The sequence below is a fragment of the Hemitrygon akajei genome, chromosome 14 (genome assembly GCF_048418815.1).
Source record: "Hemitrygon akajei chromosome 14, sHemAka1.3, whole genome shotgun sequence".
Lineage (NCBI taxonomy): Eukaryota > Metazoa > Chordata > Chondrichthyes > Myliobatiformes > Dasyatidae > Hemitrygon > Hemitrygon akajei.
Window position 1 is genome coordinate 50,545,221 of NC_133137.1, and position 20,645 is coordinate 50,565,865.

General features: G+C 46.7%; 1 pseudogene; it reads right to left on the reverse strand.

Moving 5' to 3' along the window:
• Window positions 1-389: 389 nt before the first annotated feature.
• On the reverse strand, window positions 390-1,323 carry LOC140738985 (sin3 histone deacetylase corepressor complex component SDS3 pseudogene; annotated as a pseudogene).
• Between the last annotated feature and the right edge of the window lie 19,322 nt (window positions 1,324-20,645).

Genomic DNA, 20,645 nt, shown 5'->3' on the forward strand with positions numbered 1-20,645 from the left:
ATTGTACTGTAGGCTATACGGTACACTCCTCCCCTTTTATTTTAATAGTGTATCACCTGTTCTTTTTTTACTGGGGCACTATGCTAAATAAATATGTTTACCCTTAACATACAAATGCCTACCATTTGTTTACCTAGTAACTTAATAATATCAAATTATAACAAAGAAACATAATAATATCAAATTATAACAAGCCTTTTATTTACTTTTGGTCTAAGATCTATTTATAACTTAAGTCTCGGGGGGGGGGGGTGTCTTCTCTGCCTCTCCGGGAGCGTCTGTCTATAAACTTGTTTGTTTTAATACAGATTTCCATATAAAAGCCATAAAAAGTTGACCTCTGAGCATAGGGAGTTAAGAAGATGTGTGCCTCCACCTTGCTAAGAGTTCTAGGCAGCAGATCTCCTCCGTATAATGAAGACTCCTCTGTACAGCTGTCCTGGATATATACGCATCTTTGTGCTATCACTTGTCTTCCTTTCCCATAACTCATTTGTTCCAACTGAGCTAATTACACAGCCAATCTTCGTATTCGCCTTAGATTCCAAGTAGATAGCCTGACCTTTATGATACCAGCTCTTATCAGAATATAACTTACCATCTTCTATTCGTGCTTCATATCTTTGTGCTGGTGATTTAGCAGGAGTGCTGGGAAGATGCTCAGGAGAAGACGGAGATGCTGGTCTTTTTGGAGATTTGAGCTTATTGAGAGTTCACAGATCTTCCATTATCTGTTCATCTGTTAACAAGTAATTTAACTGCGCAGGTGCAGGTTTTTGTCTTTTGTCTGTAATTGGAACAGGGTCATTAGGTCTCCTCCTTAGTTTCCTCGTCATTATTGGCTTTACCTCCTTAGAATCTCCTGTGAGTTCCATTGTTAGCCTCTCATTCTCAATCATCTTTTTCTTTTCTTCTAACTCACTTTTTATCTTCAAATCCCTTCACTGCTGCTTTCTTCTCTTTAATATAATTCCTTTCCACTTGTTCTGTCTCCAGTTGCAGAGAAAGCTCTGCATTTCGTATTCCTTCCTTGCATTGTTGATCTAATTTCTTCATCCTTTTCTGATACTCCTGCAAAGAGCCTTCCTGTAACTGCTGTTGCTGTCTTTAGAGAGATGTCAATTTCTCCTGGTACATCTGCTCTTTTACTTCCAGGTAGTCTTCATCATCCTGCTTACTGGCAATATCTGTCTCCCTTGCATCCTTTGTATCTTCATCCCAGTCACAGCCACGGATAATGTGTTCGTCCTCATCGTCGATGCTGTCTAGCTCCTCCTTGTTGTTGTAATAGTCGACAATGGGTGAGAGGAGAGCTGTGGACATCTTCCCCCACCGAGCTGCCCTCCTTTGCTGACACATCTAGCACCTTGATGGTGTATCAATCCAAATGGATTTTCCTGAGCCATTCACGTCCCAGCAACGGTGGTCCTCTATTTTCCAGTACATAGAGGTTCAGCTGCTGTGTTTTGTCTCCGTAGGTCACAGTCACTTTAATTTTACCTTTGCGACTCACTTTCTGTCCTAGCAGTCTTTAGCAGTAGTTTAGTTTGTTTCCGAGGTATGTGAGAAAACAGTCATTTGTAGTTGGGTACAGAGATCAGTGTTAAAGCTGAGCCTGTGTCCAATTCCATTTCCGGTCTCACACCTGCCACTTGTGGAGTGATCCTTATTACTCTTCGATCATCTGTCTCTTTCACGCTGTGAAGTTGCAGACAAGACAATTCACTTTTGTCTGAGTAGTTTTCATCAGAACTGCTTTCTTCCATTTTGTGTACATTGTTGTTTTTTTCTTTCTGGGGTTTCTTGTTTCTCTGCATTTTGTCCTTTTTCTGCTGTTGACTAGCTTTGTATACTCTGCCAGTGTGGCCCTGTTTGCCCCAGTTTCTGCATTCTTTGTCTTTAAACCAACAGTCATCAGGGTCATGTGACCTGTTCCCACAACGGTAACATTTCTTTCCTTCATTTCTGTTCAGTGACATTTTACTTGTGGCATACTCCAGAGATTTTTGTTGTTTCTCTGAAGCACCCCTGCCGCTATTTCCATTGATATTGCAATGTTCAGCACCTTCTCGAATGTAAGGTCCCTTTCACACAGAAGCTTCTTCTGTGTGGTTTCACAGTGCATGCCACACACTAACCTGTCCCTCAATGCGTCCAATAGACCAGCTCCAAATTGACAATGTTCTGATAATTTGCGCAATTCAGCACAATATTCAGAAATGCTTTCATTTTTGTTCTGATTCTGTTTGTGAAATTTAAATCTTCCAGCAATGACCAGTGGTTTGGGGTTTAAATGCTGTTGGAGAGTGTCTACTATTTGCTTGAACATTTTGTCAGCTGGCTTTTCAGGGGTTAACAAGCTCCGTAGCAGGCTATATGTTTTTGCTCCCATAATCCTTAACACCATTAGCCTCACAATATAACTCCACTCTTTCGATGTAAGTTACCCAGTGTTCAATACTACTATCAAATGCTGTAATGGTTTCAATCATTGCCATCCTTGTTATGTTAATTTAGCCCTGTTTTCTCCTTTTTTTCTTTTTTCCTTTTTGTTAGTGCCACGAGCGCACTCCGTCTGTGTGTCTGTGTGTGTGTGTGTGTGTGTGTGTGTGTGTGTGTCTCCTTTTTATCTCTCTTCTGGGGCAGACAGACCTTCACCTTCTGAGGGTCAGCGCCGGCTGTGGTCTTGCCTGGATGTGCTGTGGCTCCGACTGTGTCTTTTGGTCTCCCGACGTTCCTGACCCCGGCTGTGCTCCTGCTTCCTTTCAGACTTGCAGCCTCGCTCTGTATCCTTCTCCCACTCCTTGGCTCGTTCCTTGCACTCTTCCTCCAAGTGTTGTTATCAATTAAAACATGGCGTTCCGATACAATGTAGGGTCATTAACCTTGTTGCCAATTTTTTGTGTATGTGGCCTGGCTACACAACAATGCTCTTAATAAAAATGCTGGAGATGGGAGCTTTGCCTCGTGGTCTTTACTAGCAGAATCCGAACTTTAACACACATGTACAGATCAATACACGCCTAAACGCGCATGCTCAGTACGCGCCAAATACGCATTCAACGACGTGTTACTAAAACATAAAGTAGTCCCTTACTATACTGTAGGCTATAGGGTACAGAGGCCTTGTGTGGCCATGTGGGACATAAATTCTCACTGGTGTTGCAAACTGATGTGTAGCAGGAGCCGGAACATCAGAGACAACAAGAGTGGCTGTCGGAGGGCTCTGCACTCAGTCATCAATCGATATCTCTCTCTCTCAATCTCTCTTAACGGTGAGGGAGAGATCGAAATAGTGACTGTTGTATTCCCTGTCACTATGGAAGGAGCGATATCTGTTTCTCCTTTGTTAGTGAGAGTGACCCCGTGGGACATTGAAAATGTCGGAGCATTTGATGGACTGTAGACTGTGGTCTCTCTTTGAGGGCTTTGCCGTTGTTTGAATGGTGGGTGGTGGTATTACTGATGCTTTATGCTGGAGGGTGGATGCTGCTTGTGCGTTGGAGGGGGTGGGGGCTGTGGGGTTCTTATGTTTTCTCTGTCATTCATTCTTCAGGGATTTTCTTCTGGTTTCGAGGATGACTGTGGTGAGTGAGAATTTCAGGTTGTACATTGTATGCATTCAATGGAACTATTGAAATATTATTGAACTATTGATTCAACCACAAGTTGCTCTAAAGAGCTATCTCATAGGCACTCTACAAATTCCCTCTCTTGGGATACAGCGCCAATCTGATATTTCCAATCTATCTGCATATTGAAATCCCCTATGACTATTGTAACATGCCTTTTCTATTTCCCGCTGGAATTTATATCCCACTGTTCAAGGGTCAGTGTACAACTCCCATCAGGGTCTTTTACCCATACAGTCTCTTAACTCTACCCACAAGGATTCTACATCTTCCAATCACATGTCACCTCCTGCTAAGGATTTGATTTCATTTTTTCCACCTCTCCCCCTCTGCCTACCTGCCTGTCCTTTTGATACAATGTGTATCCTTGGATGATAAGCTCCCAACAATGATCTTCTTTCAGCCATGTCTCAGTGACGTCCACAGTGCTGATCTCTAACTGATCATCTGCCTTATTCAAATATAAAACCATCAGTTCTGTATCCAACGGCCTGTTCAATTTTGTCCCCATGTTTCACTTCACCTCATCCCACTGACTGCAACTTTGCCCTATCATCTGCCTGTCCTTCCTGACAGTCTCACTACACACTGCATCAACTTGTATACCAACTGCCCCTATCCTCAGCCCTGTCACTCCGGTTCCCATCCCCCAGCCAAATTAGTTTAAACCCTCCCCAACAACTTTAGCAAACCTGCCTGCAAGGATGTTGGTCCCCCCCCCTCGGATTCAGGTGTAACCTGTCCTTTTTGTACGGGTCATATCTTCCCCAGAGGAGATCTCAATGATCTGAACCACTTCCTCAGTCACTCATTCATCTGTACTATCATTGGCTTCCTGCCCTGACTAGCACGTGGTATGGGGGGGGTAATCCAGAGATTGTTACCTTGGAAATCCTGCTCTTCAGTCGCTTGCCTAACACCCTAAACTCACTGCAGAAGACATCTTTCCCCTTTCTACCTGTGGGTTTGGTGCTCACGTGCACCACGACCTCTGACTGCTCACCCTCCCTTGTGAGAATCTTCTGCAGCCGCTCTGGGACATCCTGGATCCTGGCACCTGGGAGGCAACACACAATCCTGGCTCCTCTTTCACAGCCACAGAATCTGCTGACCGTCCCCCTAACTATCGAGTCTCCTATCACTACCATACTGCCCGACTTTCCCCTTTCCTGCTGAGCCTCAGAGCCGGTTACTGCTGCCACAGGCCCGGTTACTGCTGCTGTGTCCTTATAGGCCATTCCCAACCTCCCCCCCCACCCCACAACCAAGCAGTATTCACAGGGGGTACTTCTTGCTGAGGGGCATGGCCACAAGGGTACTCTGCTCTGACTTCTTAATCCCCTTACTTTTCCTGCTGGTCTGAAGCCTGCACTCTGGGTGTGACCACCTCGGTAAAAGACTCCTCTGCCTCTCAGTCTGCTGACTGAGTAACTGTCCACATCCACAGATGGATTTCTTTTCCATAGGATATATCTTTGCAGGGGAGAGTGAAATGTTTGCCACTGTTTGTTTACCTTTAATCTGTTTCCCTACTTTGGCCAGCTTTGCTTTTAGAGATGGCCCGTATTCAGTAACTCCAGCCTAAAGGCGTTCATTTTCAAACTGAATGTGAAATTCTATCATGCCATCCGCATCCCTCTCTCGGACATCCTTTACTATGGGCTCACTTGTAACCTCTGACTTGCTACACATGAGCAGATCGAAAATAACCTGTTCCCTAATTGGTTTCACATTGTATTGTTCGAAGACACTGCCCTGAACATACTCCATGAACCGAGCTTCAAAGCCACTTGTCAATTGTTTTGTCCACTGTGCATGAAGTTTCAACCCACCCATGACTATCTCAGCTCCTTTCCCGAAGGCTTCATCATTTACAATAGACAATAGACAATAGGTGCAGAAGTAGACCATTCGGCCCTTCGAGCCTGCACCGCCATTTTGAGATCATGGCTGATCATCTACTATCAATACCCGGTTCCTGCCTTGTCCCCATATCCCTTGATTCCCCTATCCATAAGATACCTATCTAGCTCCTTCTTGAAAGCATCCAGAGAATTGGCCTCCACTACCTTCCGAGGCAGTGCATTCCAGACCCCCACAATTCTCTGGGAGAAGAAGTTTTTCCTTAACTCTGTCCGAAATGACCTACCCCTTATTCTCAAACCATGCCCTCTGGTACTGGACTCTCCCAGCATCTGGAACATATTTCCTACCTCTATCTTGTCCAATCCCTTAATAATCTGATATGTTTCAATCAGATCCCCTCTCAATCTCCTTAATTCCAGTGTGTACAAGCCCAGTCTCTCTAACCTCCCTGCATAAGACAGTCCAGACATCCCAGGAATTAACCTCGTGAATCTACGCTGCACTTCCTCTACAGCCAGGATGTCCTTCCTTAACCCTGGAGACCAAAACTGTACACAATACTCCAGGTGTGGTCTCACCAGGGCCCTGTACAAATGCAAGAGGATTTCCTTGCTCTTGTACTCAATTCCCTTTGTAATAAAGGCCAACATTCCATTAGCCTTCTTCACTGCCTGCTGCACTTGCTCATTCACCTTCAGTGACTGATGAACAAGGACTCCTAGATCTCTTTGTATTTCTCCCTTACCTAACTCTACACGGTTCAGATAATAATCTGCCTTCCTGTTCTTACTCCCAAAGTGGATAACCTCACACTTATTCACATTAAACGTCATCTGCCAAGTATCTGCCCACTCACCCAGCCTATCCAAGTCACCCTGAATTCTCCTAACATCCTCATCATATGTCACACTGCCACCCAGCTTAGTATCATCAGCAAATTTGCTGATGTTATTCTCAATGCCTTCATCTAAATCATTGACGTAAATTGTAAACAGCTGTGGTCCCAATACCGAGCCCTGTGGCACCCCACTAGTCACCACCTGCCATTCCGAGTAACACCCATTCACCGCTACCCTTTGCTTTCTATCTGCCAACCAGTTTTCTATCCATGTCAATGTCTTCCCCCCGATGCCCTGAGCTTTGATTTTACCCACCAATCTCCTATGTGGGATCTTATCAAATGCCTTCTGAAAATCGAGGTACACTACATCCACTGGATCACCCCCGTCTAACTTCCTGATTACATCCTCGAAAAACTCCAACAGATTAGTCAAGCATGTAGACTCTCCTGCTTCAGACCTCTAAAATCCCCTCAAAATCATTCCTTACCTTACATCTCTGAGCCAGGAGTGTTTCTCACTACATACTAAACTCAGTTCCTCTCAGCTCAGACTCAGATTTGTTTACAACATGCACCTCCAACATGCATCCTTTCCTTTATCAAGCAACACGCCCAAGAATGTGGGGGCACCACAGTAGAGTCGTGGTTAGTGCGACACCATTGCAGCTCAGGGCATCGGAGATCAGAGTTCAGAGTTCAATTCCGGCCCCATCCGTAAGGAGTTTGTACGTTCTCCCCATGGGCCGCGTGGGTTTCCTCAGGGTGCTCGAGTTTACTCCCACAGTCCAAAGATGTAGTGGTTAGTAGGTTAATTGGTCATTGGAAATTGTCCTGTGATTAGGCTAGTATTAATTAGGTGGGTCGTTGGTCTGGAAGGGCCTGGTCTGTGCCGTATCCCTAAATAAACAAACAAATCATTGTGCTGAGGGCAGCCACAATGCAGAATACCCACAATATTCCATAGAAGAACACCTGTGGCAAAAACAAGACACCAACAGCAAAACAAGCCCTGTTCCCATCACTCCCACCCACCCACTCACACACCAAGACAGGCCACTCGTTTCCAGGCTGCCAGTCCTTGTCTCCAGATTCAGACTTGCAGACATCAGGCCTCCAAATTCAGGCTTTACCCAGGGATGCTGATTGCAGCTTTGACCTTTGGTTCTTGACTTCCAGATTTGCACAGACCTCTGACTTCAGTGACCTAGGCCCACACGACTTCTTCAGGTCTCTACTTTCAGTCGTCGACCTTTGGTTTTGCTGTCCTGACTTCACCAGGTTTGCTTGTTGAGCCTTGTACTCCAGACTAGCACGGACCTTCGATCCCGGACATCCAGGGACTTTTACCATTTTATCTATCCTTCTGAAATATCAAATGTTCAGGAATATTCATTTCTTGAGCTTGGTCACCATGTCTCTATAATATTCCCATGGTAAAACTCTTTCATTTACATCTGTGCCATTACTTCATTCATCTTATTGTGAATGTTATGTGAACATAAGACCAATGTTTTACCATTGTTGCTTATTTTGACCCGTTTTCTAGGAGCTGTTGTGTGCTCAGTACCGTCTTGACACACTCTGGTTATCTTTATCCAGCTTGCTGTCCTTCACTATTGTCTTGCTCTTTCTCTGTAACTTCCCAAATTTTCCAATGCTAATTCCCTCACCACCTCCCCTCCCCTACACCATCTAGTACAATATTCAGACTCTTGACCTTACAATCTGCCTCATTACAGATTGTCTGCCTGCACTGCACTTTTTCTGCAACTGTAACACTCTGTTGCTGCAATCCCTCTGTCTCTGCCAGTGACCCGTTGTGATGAAATGATTGATGTGGACAGTATGCAAAGCGATGTTCTCATTCAGATTCAGATTTACTTGTCGCAAGTACATCGAGTGAAATGATTTGTTTGCGTTAACAATCAACACAGCCAAGGATGTGCTCGACACACTCTGGCACCAGCACGGTATGTGCACCACATTCGTCGGAGCAGCACTGAACACAACAAAATAGAACACACAAAGCAAGCCGAGTTCCTCCCTCACACCCACCACACAGGTACACCGTCCTCCAACACCAGGACAAGCTGTCTGCTTGACCTCCAGTCTCCAGTACAATCGTGGATTCGTAGACAGTGGACGTGCAACTTTCCCAGCAGAATCTCAGAGATCTGCAGACTCGGGCCCCAAATTCTGCACTTCCAATGGACCTCCGGCTTCAGTCTGGGCTTCTGATTGACCGCTGGGCTTTGACCCTCGGCATCGAAACAGGACTCACTGATGACGATGGATGACGACCCTAAAAGCAGCCCATGAGCTTGCGACTCACCAGGGGCTGGTCTCCAAACACCAGGCCTCAAATCCCAGTCTCACGATTCACATTCCCAGGAAGACATTGGCCCTCGTACCTCCTGCCCACACAGAACTTTGATCCTGGAACACAGCAATGATTCCAGTCCTATTGGTCCAACATCCAAACAAGTCCATGTCACTGACCTTCGAACATTGAGTGTGGGCTTTACACTTGGTAAATGTGACAATAATAAAGCAATTTATTTAAATTAATACCATATCCAGAGCCCTAGCCACCCAGCCTCACTATACCACGGCTGATCATTCAGCACCCAGCCTCTGGTCAGTTTTCTCATCTCTCCACAGTCTCTCTCTTGTACCTGTTGGGACAAGTGTAAGGGTTGAGGGTCCACCACAACTGTCTTGCCTTTAGTCACCGGCCAAGCCCACTGTGCTTAAATAGAAGGGTGTAGCAGCCTTCAACCTTGGCCATTGTGGTGTTCAGTCTCCAACTCATCAAATCTGATCAAGGTGTTGTTCCTTGAGTTGCAGAAATGCACCACAGATGTGGCTACTTTGGATTACAGCAGCCTGACATGTCACAGCCCTTCCACCAGGGATCAATGTACCTCTTGCTAATAAATTATAATTTTAATGAGAATAATCTGGTTTTAGAGTATCAATTTTATTTCTACTTTTTGCTTTTGATTATAGTTTAGAATGACCCACTTTGCTTATTTCTGCTTTCCTAAACTTCTGATTTGGATTCCTACTGTTGGTGTTTCTAATTCATTCTAGTTTAGTTTTTTAACATACCTTTTCCCCATATCCAACTAATTCTATGGTTTATCAGATTGCTCGCTCTGCCTTCTGGTGGGAGAGCGCTGAGCGAAGGGCATCCTTTGTGTGCATTGCTTGTCCTCATGACTCCCACTGTTGAGTCTGCTGCTCACTCACAGCACCAGCTGAACAGCTATCTGAAATTGTTGACTTAGATTTATTCCCAAAGGCTGCAATATGTCCAGATGGAAAATGAAATGTTATTCCTCTCAAACTTAAACTGGGCCTCATTGTTTCAGATTCAGATTCATTTAGTTATCACATGTACATCGAAGCACAGAGTGAAATATGTCATTTGTATTAACAACCAACGCAACCGAAAGATGTGGAGGGCAGCCCACTAGTGTCACCACTAGCAAACGGTACATGCCCACAATGCTCAGCAGATCAACACAGGACATGACAAGCATCAAAACAATATCAGTGAAACAAATCCTGTCCCTGAAAGTGAAATATATTATCAGAGTACATACACGTCACCACATACAACCCCGAGATCCTTTCTCCTGTGGGCATACTTAGCAAATCCGTAGAATAGTAACTGTAAACAGGATCAATGAAAGAGCAGGAGAATTGAAGACAACAAACTGTGCAAATGCAAATATAAATAAAGAGCAATAAATAACGAGAGCTTGAAATGACGAGATAAAGAGTCCTTAAAGTGAGATCATTGGTTGAGGGAACATCTCAATAGAAGAGTGTAGTTGTCCTCTTTTGCTCAGGAGCCTGATGGTTGAGGGGTAGCAACTGTTCTTCAACCTGGCGGTACGAGTCCTGAGTCTCTTGTACCTTCTACCTGATGGTAGCAGTGAGAAAAGAGCCTGGCCTGGGTGGTGGGGATCTCTGATGATGCTTTCCTACAACAGCATGTCATATAGATGTGCTCAGTGGTTGGGAGGGCTTTACTCATGATGTACTGGGCTGAATCCATTACCTTTTGTAGGATTTTCTGTTCAAAGGCTTTGGGGCTGTTTCCATACCAGCCCATAATGCAGCCAGTCAGTACAGTCTCCAGCACACACCTATAAAAGTTTGTCAAAGTGTTTGGTGTCATGTTGAATCGCCGCAGCCTTCTAAAGAGGCACTGACGTGCTGTCTTTGCAATTATATTTATATGCTGTGTCCAGGACAGGTCTGCTGAGAAAATGATATCTAGGAATTTAAAGTTACTGACCCTCTCCACCTCTGATCCTCCGATGATTACTGGCTCATGGACCTCTGGTTTCCCTCTCCTGAAGCCTGTAATCAGTTCCCTGGTCTTCTTGACATTGAGTGAGAGGTTGTTGTTATTACACCACTCAAAGGTTCAAAGGTCAAATTTAATGTCAGAGGAATGTATACAATATATACATCCTGAAATGCTTTTTCTTCATAAAACCTCCATGAAAACAGAGAAGTGCCCCAAAGAATGAACGACAGTTAAAAGTCAAAAACCCAAAGTCCACCCCAGCTACCCCTTCCCACGTGTAAGTGGCAGCAAGCAATGATCCCCCTCCCCCCCACCGGCAAAAGTAAACGTGTGTCGGTACCATCACCAAGCACAAGCGTGTGCTAAGCAATAGCAAAGACACAGACCTTGCAGTTACCCCAGAAGTTTAGCATTTCATTCGAATTTGACAACCCACAGGTTCTCTGTGTCCCTGGCAAGGGAAAGGGAGGAGTCCCCCAATTTTCACTCAGCCAGATTTTCAAATCTCCCTCCTTTATGCTGATTCATCACCACCTTTGACATGGCAAACTTGTGTATGGTATAGCCACACAGTCATAGGTGTAAAATGGGTAGCTGGGGTCTAAGTACACTGCCCTGTGGTGCTCCTGTGCTGATAGAGATTGTTGAGGAAATGTTGCCAATCCAAACTGATTAGGGTCTACAAGTGAGAAAATCCAGGATTCAATTGCACAAGGAGGTATTGAGGCCAAGATCTGGGAGCCTATTGATTCATTTTGAGGGGATGATGGTATTAAATGCTAAGCTATAATTGATAAAGAGCATCCTGATGTGAGCACCTTTGCTGTCCAGATGTTCCAGGGCTGTATGAAGAGCCATTGAGATAGCTTCCGCTGTAGACCTGTTGTTTCGATAGGCGAGTTGGAGTGTATTCAAGTCATCATTCAGACAGGATCTGATACGTTTCATCAGCTGCCTGACAGAACACTTCATCTCTGTGGGTGTAAGTCAGACATGTGCAATTGGGCACCGGTACAATTGAGGCCTGCTTGAAGCAGGTGGGTACTACACACTGTTGGAGTGCGAGGTTGAAGATATCTGTGAATACACTAGCCAGTTAATCAGTACATGGGGGATGTGAGATTGTTCCTCCCTGTTCTGGTGGTCAAAGCGAGCATAGGAGGTGTTGAGCTCATCTGGAAGCAAAGCTCAGCTGCCCCCTAGGTTGCTAGATTTAACTTTGTAGGAGGTTATGTCATTCAAACCCTGCCACAGCTATCATGCATCCTTTGTTGATTCCAGTCTAGTCCAGAATCTCCACTTCACCCAAGAGACAGACAGACAGACATACTTTATTGATCCCAAGGGAAATTGGGTTTCGTTACAGTCGCACCAACCAAGAATAGTGTAGAAATATAGCAATATAAAACAATAAATAATTAAATAATAATAAGTATGTTATGCCAAGTGGAAATAAGTCCAGGACCAGCCTATTGGCTCAGGGTGTCTGACACTCCGAGGGAGGAGTTGTAAAGTTTGATGGCCACAGGCAGGAATGACTTCCTATGATGCTCAGTGTTGCATCTCGGTGGAATGAGTCTCTGGCTGAATGTACTCCTGTGCCTAACCAGTACATTATTGAGTGGATGGGAGTCATTGTCCAAGATGGCATGCAACTTGGACAGCATCCTCTTTTCAGACACCACCGTCAGAGAGTCCAGTTCCACCCCCACAACATCACTGGCCTTACGAATGAGTTTGTTGATTCTGTTGGTGTCTGCTACCCTCAGCCTGCTGCCCCAGCACACAACAGCAAACATGATAGCACTGGCCACCACAGACTTGTAGAACATCCTCAGCATCGTCCGGCAGATGTTAAAGCACCTCAGTCTCCTCAGGAAGTAGAGACGGCTCTGACCCTTCTTGTAGATAGCCTCAGTGTTCTTTGACCAGTCCAGTTTATTGTCCATTCGTTTCCCCAGGTATTTGTAATCCTCCACCATGTCCACACTGACCCCATGGATGGAAACAGGGGTCACCAGTGCCTTAGCCCTCCTCAGGCCCACCACCAGCTCCTTAGTCTTTTTCACATTAAGCTGCAGATGATTCTGCTCACACCATGTGACAAAGTTAGTCACTGTAGCCCTGTACTCAGCCTCATCTCCCTTGCTGATGCATCCAACTATGGCAGAGTGGCTTTCCAGAGATCATACCTGCACTTTTTTGTAGCATTTGTAGCATTCTTGATCTCTAGAGCCTCTGATATAACCCTCAGCAAATTCCAGATTTCATTGTTCATCCAGGGCTTCCGATTGGGGTAGACCCGGAACGATTTTGTGGGGACACACTCATCTACAACTGTTGTAATAAAGTCTGCTACGATGCTAGTGTAGTCACTCAGATCCTCAGATGAGTTCCTGAACACGGCCCAGTCCACTGACTTGGGCAATCCTGTAACTATTCCTTTACCTCCTGTGATGAACACTTAGCTGTCCTGATCTCTGGAGCCGTGTTCTTCAGGCTCTGTCTGTGTGCAGGTAGTAGGTGTACAGACAAATGATTCGACTTGCCAAAAGTGCTGTCTCAGGAAGGAATGATAGGCATTCTTTATCATAGTGTAGCAGCGGCCTTCTGGTGCAACAGGTTATGTGCTGCTGATAACTGGGCAGGGTTTTCTTCAAACAGGCCTGGTTGAAGTCACTGACGATAATTTGAAATGCGTTGGGATGGGCTGCAGATGACATCACGTAGTGTCCCAAGTGCTTTTTTATAGTCTGCCATTGGCAGTATATGAACTTGGATGAGAACTGTTGAGACAAATGCAACTGTCTACATTTCATCGTTAGGTGGTCTAAGTCAGGGGAATATAAGGTCGGCATAACTACCACATCTGTACACCAAAGAGGATTGTCCAAGAAGCACACACTGCCACTTTTCCTAACCAGAGTTCGTGGTTTGATCCATTCTGAAAATGGTAAAACCTTCTGGTCTGACTGCTGTGTCTGGCATGTCCACAGATAGCCAAGTTCCAATGCAACAATGGGGACCTGCCTCATCTGCCTCTGTCACAGCAGCCTTGCCCGGAGATCGTCAGTCTTATTTTCCAGTGACTACACATTTGCCAACAAGATGCTGGGTAGAGGAGGCCTCATCCCTTTGTGTTTCAGTCTGACTTGGCTCCCCGCCCACCTGCTGTGTTTTCAGCCATGGCGATGTCTCTTAACGGTGCTGCGCTTAACAGCTTCGCATTCTAGCACTGATCACAAAATTACTGATGTTGTTTTGAAGTCTGTTTGTTAAGAGGAAATGTATCTGCTGCAGATTGCAGTGAAAGTAATTCAAAAGAAGTATATTTACGAGGAAAACTGGAACAATTTTCTGCATTCCGCAGGAAGTCACCGATGTTCACTGACGCCATCTTGAAATCCACAAAGCTGCAGGACAGAGGGAGGGAGGGAGGGGAGCTCTGAGCTCACACTACTCACGTGGAACGGGTTTTCAGGAACAAAAGGAAAAGGTTCTGACACAAGGCAAGAGGGTGACAACGAGGCATACATGGGGCTTGGGTAATTGACATCTCTTCATAATGGAGTCTCAATGTGATGCTTTAGCATGTGCTGTAAGCTAGCTAGACTGCATTTTATAGACTCACACAAGATAAGACCAGCCTGTTTTGTACATCGGTTGTGTGTTGGCTCTACAAAAGAGCTACCTAACCCTCTCACTCACCTGTCCTTCCCAGATTTGTCCCTGGGACATTTCCACCTCCTCTCAGTCCATTCAATCCTGAGCACCAAAGTCGAACTTGAAGTAACTTTATTATCAAAGTATTTTCATGTTTCTATATGCTACCTTGAGATTTATTGTGGAACCTAAGGCTCCTGTACGTCCTTTCCGAGCATAGTAGTGAGAAGAGATCATGGCCCGGATGGTGGGAACCCTTGGTTACCAATGCAATAAATCTCTTTTCCACCCTTCCTAAGGATTTCTCAAAGTGAGATACCAAGAATTGAGCACATAATCCATGGAACATTCAGAATTCAACAAAAGCTTAACAAAACTTCCAAGCTTTTGTATCCTGTGCTATTGCACTCCTTAATAATGCCAAGGACTCCACCAGCTGTGGAAAAGAAACAGGCCTGCCACCTATTATAGTTTGTGCACTCCTGTTTATCCCCATAATGCCTTTGTCCCATTTAGTTCAGATTGTCATCTCTGAATCTTCTGACCACAATGAGCCACTTATCAGCTCCCTGTTCAATGTTACTTACATTGCCTCTGACCATTCTGTCAATCTCCTGAATTCTTCCTAACCCTAATGCAGAGGCCCAGTGGCTGGGTCTGTGAATCTCTGAGACCGCTGGGGAAGTTAAAGGCCCAATGTCTGTGAATCTACAGATCCCGATGATAACAATGAGAAGCAGTCTTGCCCTGGGTGATGATGGGGGCCTTTATAATGGACACCACCTTTCTGAGGCATCACCCTTTGAAAATGTTTTGGATACTACAGAGACGGGTACCCAAGATGAAGCTGACTAATTTTACAACTTTCTATAGCTTCTTTCAGTCCTGTGAAGTAGCCCCCCCCCCCCCCCCATACCAGACAGTGATGCAGCCTGTCAGAATGCACTGCAAGGTACATCTAGAGAAATTTTCAAATGTTTTAGGTGACAAAACAAATCTCCTAATGAAATATAGCTGCTGTCTTGCCTTCTTTATAGCTGCATCAATACTTTTTTGGACCAAGTTATGTCCTCAGAGATCTTGACACTTGAAATTGCTCACTCTCTCCACTTCTAATCCCTCTGTGAAGATTGGTGTGTTTTCTCATCTTACCCTTCCTGAAGTCCACAATCAGCTCTTTCATCTTACTGACATTGAGTGCCAGCTTGTTGCTGCGACACCACTCCACTAGCTGGTATAAATCACCCCTGTACACGGTCTCATCTCCATCTAAGATTCTACCAACAATGATTGTATCATCAGCACATTTATAGATGGTATTTGAGCAATGCCTAGCCACACAGTCATGGGTATAGAGAGAATAGAGCAGTGGGCTAAGCACACACCCCTGAGGTGCACCAGTGCTTACTGTCAGTGAGGGGGAGATATTATCACCAATCTGCACAGGTTGTGGTTTTCTGGTTAGGAAGTCAAGAATCCAATTGCAGAGGGAGGGTCAGAGACCCAGGTTCTGCAACTTCTCAATCAGGATTGTGGGAATGATGGTGAACGATACTGAATTCCTGTTGAAAATTTAATCTTCTTAAGGGTAGGTGTCCCTAATAAAGACTTCGTAATGGAGAAGCAAATCATAAGCACAGAGATTCTGCAGATACCGGAAATCCAGAGCAACACACACAAAATGCTGGAGGAACTCAGCAAGTCAGGCTGCATCTATGGAAACGAAAGAACAGTTAACATTTCGGACCGAGACCTTTCTTTAGGACCGAATACCATCTGCCTTGTTGTTCATTTCAGTTCTAAGTTTTGCATCACCTGCAAGTTTGGAAATGATTTAGCAGCACACCTTATACTAACCCCCAGGTATGTAGTCTGAAGAGCTTGCCCTTGACTTTCTATCTCTCAGCAGCTTTGCATTCACTCTTCCCTGTGCTTTTAATTCCAAAGTCAAAGTCAAGTTTATTGTCCACGTATGCATACAGAAGATGCAATGAAAAACTTATTTGCATTTGCATTATTTGCATAAAAACTTATTATCACAGGCTCGCAGCATCAGATAAGCAGCGTTCACAATGAAAGCTTAAATTATACACATGTTTACTGAAAAAAAACAAGTAAATAGCACAATTAGAGTAAAAAAAACAAAATCTATTTTCGTGCAAAGTGATCAAAGCAGCCATAGAGTTGATAAACTGTGGTAATTTGTTTTATTTTGGGTAGATTTCCCTACAACCGGAGTGTCTGGAGAGGGAATTCCTGAGGCAGTGCCTCCTGTAGATAGTGGGGAGGGATTTGTCCATGATGTATTGGGCAGAGTCACTATTCTCTGCAGCTTCTCCACGGGGTTCAGTTTTGCTAACGGGCCTGTGACATGGGTTCTGCCAAGGAAGCCTCTCGCTCCATCACATTAGAGTTTACCTGTACAGAATATGAACCTTAGGCTTCTTGGAGCAGATCAAATTGTTGCAGCATAACTCTTGGCAATGGAAAATGCACTGTGAATAGATATCACACGGCAACTGAGCTGGAACTGCAGAAGCAAGTCATTAAAGGGGAAATGAATGCCACACATTCTGATCAAGCAGGCTTGCTGAAAAGTACAGGAAATCTCAGGCCAAGTTACCACTTCTCACAATAGGTATTAAACACCACAGCCGACAGACTTCTCTAAATGACACAAATTCTGTGTTTCCTTTCTGTCTAGGACAGTCCACTGCAGGAAAGTTGAGGACAACAGTTAGAGACCTGCGGGAGAGTCTAGGATCAGAGGGCAGAGACCTGGGGGAGAGTCTAGGATCAGAGGGCAGAGTCCTGGGGGAGAGTCTAGGATCAGAGGGCAGAGACCTGCGGGAGAGTCTAGGATCAGAGGGCAGAGACCTGGGGGAGAGTCTAGGATCAGAGGGCAGAGACCTGCGGGAGAGTCTAGGATCAGAGGGCAGAGACCTGAGTGAGAGTCTAGGATCAGAGGGCAGAGACCTGGGGGAGAGTTTAGGATCAGAGGGCAGAGACCTGAGTGAGAGTCTAGGATCAGAGGGCAGAGACCTGGGGGAGAGCCTAGGATCAGAGGGCAGAGACCTGGGGGGGAGTCTAGGATCAGAGGGCAGAGACCTGCGGGAGAGTCTAGGATCAGAGGGCAGAGACCTGGGGGAGAGTCTAGGATCAGAGGGCAGAGACCTGCGGGAGAGTCTAGGATCAGAGGGCAGAGACCTGAGTGAGAGTCTAGGATCAGAGGGCAGAGACCTGGGGGAGAGTTTAGGATCAGAGGGCAGAGACCTGAGTGAGAGTCTAGGATCAGAGGGCAGAGACCTGGGGGAGAGCCTAGGATCAGAGGGCAGAGACCTGGGGGGGAGTCTAGGATCAGAGGGCAGAGACCTGGGGGGGAGCCTAGGATCAGAGGGCAGAGACCTGGGGGAGAGCCTAGGATCAGAGGGCAGACACCTGAGTGAAAGTCTAGGAGGATCAGAGGGCAGAGACCTGGGGGAGAGTCTAGGATCAGAGGGCAGAGACCTGGGGGGGAGTCTAGGATCAGAGGGCAGAGACCTGGGGGAGAGCCTAGGATCAGAGGGCAGAGACCTGGGGGGGAGTCTAGGATCAGAGGGCAGAGACCTGAGTGAGAGTCTAGGATCAGAGGGCAGAGACCTGGGGGAGAGTCTAGGATCAGAGGGCAGAGACCTGGGGGGGAGTCTAGGATCAGAGACCTGGGGGAGAGCCTAGGATCAGAGGGCAGACACCTGAGTGAAAGTCTAGGAGGATCAGAGGGCACAGCCTGAGTGAGAGTCTAGGAGGATCAGAGGGCACAGCCTGAGACTACAAGGACATCACCTTATAGCAGGCTTGAGGAGGAATTGCTTTAGCCAGTGGGTGGTGAATCTGTGGAATTTATTGTCACAGATTGCTGTGGAGACCAAGTCATTGTTTATGTTTAAGGTGGACGTTGATAGGGTTTTGATTAGCAAGGGTGTCAGGTTACATGGTGATTATTTTTCGTTTAGAGTTACAGCTGTAACAGACCCTACCAGCTGAAAAAGCCCATATGGCCCAGGTTGATGCACCATCAATAACTCTCAGAGACGGGAGGCGAACGATAGCCTTTTATTAGCAGCAGAAGTGACCACAACATCTTGGAGACTGAGGGAGGAGCAGTGCCTCCAATCGCCTTTATACAGGGGTCTGTGGGAGGAGCCACAGGAGGAGTCAGCAGAGGGGCGTGTCCAGACAGGTATATGTAGTTCACCACACTCAACCCCCCCTTTGTTTTAAAAGAGAGTCCCCACGGGGTGAAGTTTCTTACAAGTATATTTACAGGTTAAGTCTATCAGGCGGTCGAATCTGTCACTGCGATCTACGTAGCACCGGTGCCGTGGTGATTGCACAGGTGACGGTGGTTGTGCTGGCTCCACCCTGACTTGAGGTGCCAGCCCGTTAGGCGTCAGTAATCCCTCATGCGTGTGCGAGGCGTCCAGTATGGGAGTGTCGTGAGGTGTCTGTGTAGGGCTTGGTGTGTGCGGTGTCTCATGGGTATACACCTCGGTGGGTATGGGGTTCATAGTCACTGTGGAGTGTTCGGGGTAGTGGTCTGCTGCTCCTGCGGGCGCCAGGTTGCGGACGGAGACCGTGTCCTCCCGCCCATCAGGTAAGACCACATAGGCATACTGGGGGTTCGCATGAAATAGGTGAACCCTCTCGACCATCGGGGAGTATTTATTGCTCCTCGCATGTTTCCGGAGCAGCACTGGCCCTGGGGACGTCAGCCAAGCCAGTAGGGTGCTCCCAGTGGCAGACTTCCTGAGAAAAGAAAAGAGGCGCTCATGAGGGGTGGCATTGGTGGACATGCATAACAGGGAGCGGATGGAGTGGAGTGCCTCGAGGAGGACCTCCTGCCAGCGAGAGACCGGCAATCCCTTTGACCTAAGGGCTAAGAGTGTGGCCTTCCACACTGTGGCATTCTCCCTCTCCACCTGGCCATTTCCCCGGGGATTATAGCTCGTGGTCCTACTAGTAGCAATACCCCTAGCCAGCAGGTGCTGGCACAGCTCGTCACTCATAAAGGAGGACCCTCTATCACTGTGGATATAGCAGGGATATCCGAACAGAGTGAAGAGCTGGCGCAGGGCTTTTATGACGGACGTGGCAGTGGTGTTGGGGCAGGGGATGGCAAAGGGGAACCGCGAGTACTCGTCGATTATGTTGAGAAAGTAGACATTGCAGTCGGTGGAGGGAAGGGGGCCCTTAAAGTCGACACTCAGTCGCTCAAAAGGGCGGATGGCCTTGATAAGTTGTGCCTTTTCAGGACGGTAGAAGTGCGGTTTGCACTCAGCGCAGACTTGGCAGTCCCTGGTCATCGTCCTGATTTCCTCAAGGGAGTAAGGCAGGTTCCGGGCTTTCACGAAATGGTAAAGTCGGGTGACCCCCAGGTGGCAAAGATCTGCATGGAGGGCGTACAGCAGGTCGAGCTGTGCGCTGGCACATGCTCCTCGGGATAGGGCATCAGGGGGCTCATTGAGCCTTCCAGGCCGGGTCAGGATGTCATAGTTGTAGGTGGAGAGTTCTATTCTCCACCGCAAAATTTTATCATTTTTGATTTTGCCCCGCTGTTGGTTGCTAAACATGAACGCAACTGAGCGCTGGTCAGTCAGCAAGGTGAACCTTTTGCCGGCGAGATAGTGCCTCCAGTGCCTAATAGCTTCCACTATGGCCTGGGCTTCTTTCTCCACCGCGGAGTGCCGAATTTCAGGGCCTTGAAGGGTACGAGAGAAGAATGCTACCGGCCTTCCTGCCTGATTGAGAGTAGCAGCCAGCACAAAGTCGGAGGCGTCACTCTCTACTTGGAAGGGAATGGTCTCGTCCACCGCATGCATCGTTGCTTTGGCAATGTCCCCTTTAATGCGGCTGAAGGCAGTGCGGGCCTCGGCTGAAAGGGGAAATGCGGTGGACTTGACCAGGGGGCGGGCCTTGTCTGCATAGTGAGGGACCCATTGGGCGTAATAGGAAAAGAAGCCCAGGCACCGTTTGAGGGCTCTGAGGGTGGTGGGAAGAGGGAGTTCCAACGGTCAGGGTCAGGGCCAATGACCCCGTTCTCCATGACATACCCAAGGATAGCAAGTCGGGTGGTTCCGAACACACAGTTATCCCTGTTATAGGTGAGGTTAAGAGCTTTGGCCACTTGGAAAAATCGTTAGAGGTTGGTGTCATGATCCTGCCAGTCGTGACTGCAGATGGTGATGTTATCCAGATATGGGAACGTGGCCTTCAGTTGGCACTGGTCCACCATCCGGTCCATTTCCCTCTGGAAGACAGAGACACCATTTGTGACACCGAA